Here is a 7755-nt window from a genome sequence, read left to right as displayed (position 1 = left end):
TAACGGGCAGATTCAGCAAATCAGAGTGGCGCAGCAGAAGGAGAGCATGCTCTCTTGCACTTAGAGAAAGAGAGAGAGGGCATGGCTTCTCTTTCTAGCCTCCCTCTCCTCAATCTCTAGGAGCAAAGGAGCAGTGGCTCTGATACCATATGAAGGAACATGTGGCAAGCTATCTCTGTGAATGAAAAGGAAAGAATGCAACACAATGGAAATAAAATGAAATGGAAGTGGACAATAGTAATGAACCAAAATACTCACGTGTAGATAGCTTGATGTTGACTCATGTGTCAAGATTAGAAAGTACAATGCCTTTATAGAATAGACACACACACTCTAGGTGTCACATGTATATGGGATAAGTCCCATAGTGACACATGGCACTCTAGGATATAAAGTAGTCTAGTACTACTCTAGAACACTAGAAAACACTCACTTTGGCTTCATGTTCCAACATTAACCAGCTTAGGGTCCTCTCCTTGATCGTCAGCCAGGTACACTTCCTTGACCTTTGCGAGACCATCATACCCATTTCAGTCTTCATGCTCGGTAGACCTCTTAGCCTATTCTAGTAATATCCTATAGTCTTGTACCATGTAGGCTTTAAAGTGTTTGGGGACCTGACGCAGGTCAGTTTTTGCCTCATCCTCGTCATCTTCTATGGCTTTTGGGACAATTTGCTTTCCCTTGCAAGTTGCCTTAGGGTCCTCGACCTTTGAGGTGTTGATCTTGTGGGATGATTCATCCTCTACAAAGGGAACTTCTATAAGGAGTGCCTCCTCTGCTTTAAGAGAATCTAGGGGGGCCTTCAGCCTATTCAATCGGGCTCCCCAATTTGATCAGAATTCATGATGTGCCGTAATGGCACCCACATACCTTAGCCAATGAAGGTCCATTTTTATTTTCCTTAACCTTTGATCTTTTGTGGGGGATTTAAAGACATTTATCATATTAAGGGGCACCACCAAGCCCTGCCCCTTAGGATCATGAGCCGCCATCTTACTTCTGTCTTTTCGATCATGTCTATGGTTGCCAAGACATGCATCCGATTTTGGGAGAACTCAGGGTCTAACTGCAGAGACTACCAGTGCTCATCTCGGTCCTCACCTTTATCTTTTTCATTGCATGCTTGGAACACAGTATATCTACCTTGGGACTTCTATGATCAGTGTAGCTATTCGCTATGGGATAGTTTTTATAGTGTAGATGGATTTCTATCCTAGACTCTGAGCAATAACATCAGTTTGTAATAGATGCTTCTATGATGGCATATCCATAGGTATTTCAGTTATTGCATATCCTCGTAGCATCTAGATGCAATTAAGTCACTTGCCATTTTTTGAGAGAGGGCTATGTAACAATGATGTGAGTTTGAACTTGCATGTGGTTAGGACCTTGGAAAAACTGAGTGGGCAAGGCCACGGGATGTGGGTGTGCAAAGTTTCTCCCCTAGGAATTAGTGCCTCGGGGACGAACTTGGGGATTGGTCTAAAGAGGAGGCAAAGGACCCTTAGAATTCAAGTTGGGCCATTAGTTGGGCCCTAAAAATATACCCATAAGGGGAGAATTGGGATCTCAAAGGGGCTAATGCAAGGAGCATTTTTAAACACCATATGGCTTTGAGTTGTATGATCTACTTCTTGTACGAATGTGTCATGCTTTTTTTTAAATGTACTCTAGTTTTTTTTCTAATTTGATTTTTTAAAATCTTACTTTTTGTCTCTTTTAACAACATGAGGTCCTCTTTTTTTAATGTACTCTAGTTAAATAACATGTCACGTCATTTTTTCTAATTTGCTTTTTTAAAATCTTACTTTTTGACTCAAAGTTTTGTTTTATAAGAGACTCTTTTTTTGAAATGCTTTATCCAAAATTATCTCACAAAACGAATTTGGACAGTGCACTAGTCCAAAATTAATGAAATAGGTGTTTCGGGTACTCTTGGCTTTTGCTACTCAATTTGACTTGGAGATCTCTGAGTTGTATCTAACTCGATTGCAAACAGATTGCCGGTCATGGGATATACCTGCCAAGTCTGAAGGTTGAGTCTCGACTCACAATTTGCTCGTCCTTGTGCAAATAAGTCCGATTGGAGACCCAGTCATGTATTGAGCCTGCGGTGCGCATGAAAGATCTGCCTAGGATGACATCGTAGCTATCCCGTTGCCCGTAAGCTAGACTCCGTAGGTTAGATTAGTTAGTCCTCTCTCTCTCTCTCTCTCTCACAAGATCCAATCCTCTCTTTGGTAATACAAGTACTTTGATGATGATACAAGTAATACAAGTACTTCTTTGATGATACAAGTGCCTAGTTTGCATATTGATCTTGTAAACTCAATCTCTCTTGCATTGTATGTATTAACTTGCTCACGCTCAATCACCTATCTTCCTACGATCTATACACACTCTTTCCGTGTCTTCAGAGATCATCCATAGAGGTTTGCCACACAACCCCGTGATAGTACAATGCTCGTTCTTTGCATCCAAGCACCAAGTAGAACTTCCTTAGTTCCAACCATAAGGTACCATTACAATTCCAAATGATGCAAGATAGGTTCTCTGATGTCTGAGTCCGATAGACCCCATCCCCCTATGTGGGAGAGGGGCCCTGTGTTCGACAAGTGCCTATAAGGAGTCGCATCTCGTACTACCACCCACTTCCCATCCTTGTGGACCTAATCTCACTGTTGTAACAAAGTGCATCTCTCCTCTACCTCTAGGGAGGTGAGATCCTCATCCACGGAGATTGATGGGTGATCTCATAGGATAGATCTACGTTGTAAAGCAACAAGTCGCACCCGTGCATCATAAAAATGTATAATGGGGGGGCTGCTCTCGATCGGGGTCTCTACCTGCCCCTCACCAAGCCCTCTCGATCCCATGCTCTGCTACCCCTAGGGTGGTGGCCACAAATCTAGTCGCATCACTTATCGGTGTTGTATGCCAAGCATACCTCGAAGTATCAGAGAGGGCATCTTCCACGCCAAATGCTTTGTAGCTCAACACCGGGTACTACAGCATCGAGAATGGATCGAACCCTATTGAATTATACAAGGTGAATGATAATAAATCATTCAATAGGCCTACCCCAGATGATGAATTGAAAACTGTGTGTGTGTGTGTGTGAGAGAGAGAGAGAGAGAGAATATAGCAAGCGGGTGCAGCCTTGATTTTGTAAACAAATGCCACCAATTTTCTCTTTGGAAAAAGAGTGATTGTAACTAAGCCCTACCCTCGACGAGCAAGGAACAATGACATTGAAAGACCTCAAAGGAATTAAACTCTCGAAGCGAATCAATAAAATGGAAATTAGTGTGCTTTGGCCAAATCCTCACAATACACGATTGTAAGCTCAGATTTTGAACTCCCAGCCTTTACTAACCTTTCCATCGATCCTCATGAGAGACCACACTGATGATAAAAGCTCAAGTTTGGGATACTATTTTTATCCCCAATTTTAACCATATCCTTTCTTATCAAAATTTAGTTCTATCTTTCCTCGTAGCTTTAACAAGTCAAAAGAGACATTTTAAAGATCTTTTTAGAAATTATGATTCAAAGTATCCACTTTTTGACCTATTTGCTTTGTATTAGGATCCTACGATAGCCAAATCATCTCAACAACAAGCAACTCCAAAATCTTCCTTCTCCCTCTATAGCTACAACCTTTTGGATTCATCACAACATTACATAGGCCAAAAGAAGATGTGGGAGTCTCATGATAGGCCGCATTTAGTAACAGTACCATACCTACATCATAAGCAACTCCAAAATCTTCCTTCTTCCTCTATAGCTACAACCTAATGGATTCATCACAACATTACATAGGCCGACCAGAAGATGTGGCAATCTCATGATAGGCCGCATTTAGAAACAGTACCATACCCGCATTATTAATTCAAGATCCTCTTCCATTGGAAGATAAATGCAGTAAGATGTGGGAGGCAAGCCATGGAATACTGACAAGGAAACCAAAGAAGAGGAAGAAATGGAGACAGACCTTTGTGATCAACCTTCCTTGCATACTTTAATGAGTGAATCACATTGTGTTTTGATCATTTTAAGGTGGGTTGCTTATGGTTGACCTCCTGGTACATAAAACATGGAAGCAATGGAGAAGCTCCATTACAAGATAATAACTTATTGTAGCACAATGCTTGATAACAGCCTTTCACATAGCAATGCACTCCTCTAGATTGTGGTGGTGGTGGTGGTTGGTTGGAAGGGGACACGCAGGGTGGGGGGCTTTACCCAAACTACCATACTTTTTTCCATCTTCCTCTAATCCTCTTCAAATACTTGTATTTTGCTTTCCCATGAGTCTACAAGGATGTCATTATGAAAATAAGCACCTTATCAATCTATTATATGCTAGCCACCACCATCTTTTTTTCTTGCCAGAGAAAATAACTTTCTATTAATGCTTGAAAAAACAACCATACAAAATCAGCAATGCCTGAGGCACTGCATGGGAACATAATAAAGAAAACTGGCTGAAAGGGAGCTAGTCTGTTTCTCGAGAACATAAAAAAGAAAAACTGCAAGGGAGCTAGTATGTTTCTAGAAAACCAGCTCGCTGCCTCAAGAATCTCACAACCAAAGAGTGGGTTTTTTTTTGGGGGGGGGGAGGGGGAGGGCAGGGGGGGATATACAACCAGCAAATCCCTCGTACCTATAGGCCAAGCCTTGTGAAAACGAGCCCACCTTTCGACAGTTGCTCTAGATCCCGATGTCCTGCACTCCCAAGTAGCACACAGGGTATAGATGATATCCTGCCATATGGCGACCTGAGTGGCGACGGGTGAAACAGAGTGCTCGCCCATCACCAAGCTGCAACGCGCAACCCACATGTTCCATACCATAATGCTGGCAGCCATCACCATCTTAATGCACCACTGCCCCTTTGAATTCACTAGTGTCCACATGTTCATTTGGCTCTACTCGACCACTACAAGATTCCCTACTGCATCTTTGTCCCCTGAGAGGTTCCTATTCTACCCTTGCTCTCCCCTTTATAGACTCTTATGTGCTTCCTCCTAACCCTAGCTACCAAGGATGCAATTCCCTCTTGCTCTCCCTTTTATGGACCATCTTGCGTTTTCTCCTCCATCTATTGATGTGCACATATTCTCCTTACCCTTAAAAGAGGTAGGAAGCCAAAACATCTGTTTCTCAGGCACCTCCAATGCTTGCAGAAAGCTTGATTCCTGTTGCCTTCAACACTACATTAAGCTTCAGGTTGCCTGCAGAAGCATGAATATATACAAGAGGGGGATTCAGACATGAACCTGAAGTTCCCATTATCGAATGGTGATTTCCAAAAGACAAGTCTGGCAGCGTAAAGTTGTCCTTCCAGATGGAATCACTTATACAATGTTACATCCCCACACATGAATCTCTCATTTATATGCAATCAGTGTCCTGCAATACTGGTCTCAACAGAATTTGGAAAGGAGATGAGAAAGCTTCCACAACATTAAAACATATCACTGCTGTTTACAGACCAGCTGTGGGAAATGCCCCATTCAGCAGTCCTTGCAAGCCAAGAATGTAAATGAAATTTAAAGCTACCACAGGAATTACCCCTTGTGGGAAATTTCAAGAACCATTTTTATCTGTTTCTCTCTCTCCTTTCTTTTTCACTATGTGTATAAGGGCAATTATAAACTCATCTGTCTACATAAGTGACTCTTTCTGCTCAAACAGAGTGCGAAGAGTATAAAATATAGCCTGGTACACATGAAGCCCAAGGGCAAAGAGGATTAAACCTACATGATACTATAAACTGAAGAGCAGCACGGCTTCCACCTCAGTAAATTGTTCAAAATACCACAGTAAAGTGCTGCATCAAAGTTATCTCAACACAGTGCAGAGGCCATAATATCAGCTGTGATATGGTGCGCAGGGGTTCACAAACTTTAACACTGCATTAGGTGCCATCGTCATCATCTGGACAGAAGACACACAACCAACTTTCTCAATTGAAAAATGATGTCAAATGCTACAAATCATTCTCCTGATACAGAATATATTTCTTAAAACTCCTGAACATGCTGTACATTAGAAGGGCGAATAGAAAACAATCCTATGTTAAATATATACCTTTGTAAGACTAGAATATGTCCAATCATACAAATTTAGATTTTTTGTTGTTCTAAAGGCCAAAAATCTACATAGAAAATGAAAGAGAGAAGAAAAAAGAAGAAAAAAGAGGTAAACAAAAACTTTTATGAAAAACAAAAGGAAGACATACTTAGCAAGCAAAGCAACACTTATGTCGCCAACAATGCCCAAGCATAAGCAGCTATACTGGGTTTCTAAAGACCCACGGAGTCTCTTGGGCAAACCCAGTGCTTACTAAAATACGTCAAATAAACAAAGAGATTATGGCCTTCACCCTCGTTGGCGTGTGGAGCGTGATGTTCATGGGGAGCTTGTGGCTGCTGGACATGTGTATCAATGGTAATCAAAATCCCATAAGCAATTGTGTAACCTTGGGAGCCTAAGATACATTGGCCCATTTCCTCTCTCTCTCTCTCTCTCTCTCTCTCTCTCTCTCTCTCTCTCATCCCCCCCGAGACGTTTTTGGGGGGAGAGAGCTTTGCATGGCTAGGGGGTGGGGCTTGGGACCCCCCGTACCTGGTGCGCTCCTGTGAGCCACATGGCGTCTACTGTGAGGCCCAACGCTAGTATTAGAACAAGCTCAGCCTACGTGCTTGACAGCCGTTGCTACTCGTGGCGGCGGTGGAGTTGTCACAATATGCGGCGGCATTGAAGTGCAACTCATTTGTCTTGGCGGCGGCGGCGGCGGCTCCCAACTCCTTGACGCATGTGATCCTCCCGTGCGCTTTGGCGGCGGCTACTCAATGGTGGTTTGGTGGGCTTGCCTTAGTTGATTGGTCCGGCCTTGTGTCGTTGACCATGACCAGGTTTGGTTGTGCCCCACATCTTTGCCTCGGGGGTTGTTCACAGAGGGGCGTTGGAGGTGGTGGCCTTCACCCCTCATTGGCATGTGGAGTGGTGTTCATGGGGAGCTCGCGGCTGCTGGACACGTGTATTAATGGGAATCAAAATCCCATAAGCAACTGTGTAAACTTGGGGGCCTAAGATATATTGGCCCATTTCCTCTCTCTCTCTCTTTCCCTCTCTCTCTCCTGGGACTTTTTGGGGGGGAGAGAGCTTTGCATGGCTAGGGGGCGACGTTTGGGATCCCCCGCACCTAGTGCACTCTTGCATTCCATGAGGCGTCTGCTACGTGGCCCAACATAGGTTGCATCGACCCCTCTAGAATCAACATTTAGACCACTATATATATCTAGATGAATGCAGGAACATGCCAAAACTCATTTAGACCACTATATATATCTAGATGAATGCATGAACATGCCAAAACTCATCCTTTAAAAACAGAATAGTGCACTTTCAACCTCATGACAAATTCCCACAAGGCAAACCCTTATCACGCATAGTAGGGACTAGCTATTATGACATCCCCAATGACATCATCAGCACCCGACAATGGGTGTAGACCATAGGACTAGCAATCCACTCTCCTATAATCAATTTTCGAATTCATTGTGTCCCATTCATAATTAAAATCAACTTAAGAATTTGGATGACATACATGACGAACCAATTATAGTGGTTGTATCCACTCTATGCGGGATAGATAATTGATAGTCTGGAATGTCGCGTCTAGCTGCAATGGAGATGCCCCGAACTCAGACAGAATGATCTGGTGGGCAACAGATAGCTTAG

At 43.1% G+C, this 7755-nt stretch overlaps 1 long non-coding RNA gene across 2 annotated transcripts in view; it reads right to left on the bottom strand.

Annotated features, from left to right (window-relative positions):
* Positions 1-5454: 5454 nt before the first annotated feature.
* LOC147897480 (uncharacterized) overlaps positions 5455-7755 on the bottom strand; it is a 29404-nt gene continuing 27103 nt past the window's right edge. For both annotated transcript variants that reach the window (XR_015541705.1, XR_015541704.1), the window contains exon 3: positions 5455-5946. This is a non-coding gene — a long non-coding RNA (uncharacterized LOC147897480). The remainder of the gene's footprint in view (positions 5947-7755) is intronic.

The sequence above is a fragment of the Dipteris shenzhenensis genome, chromosome 10 (assembly GCF_047967505.1).
Source record: "Dipteris shenzhenensis isolate YYH24624 ecotype China chromosome 10, Dip_SZ_1.0, whole genome shotgun sequence".
Classification (NCBI taxonomy): domain Eukaryota; kingdom Viridiplantae; phylum Streptophyta; class Polypodiopsida; order Gleicheniales; family Dipteridaceae; genus Dipteris; species Dipteris shenzhenensis.
This window is presented reverse-complemented; position numbering and strand designations above follow the sequence as displayed.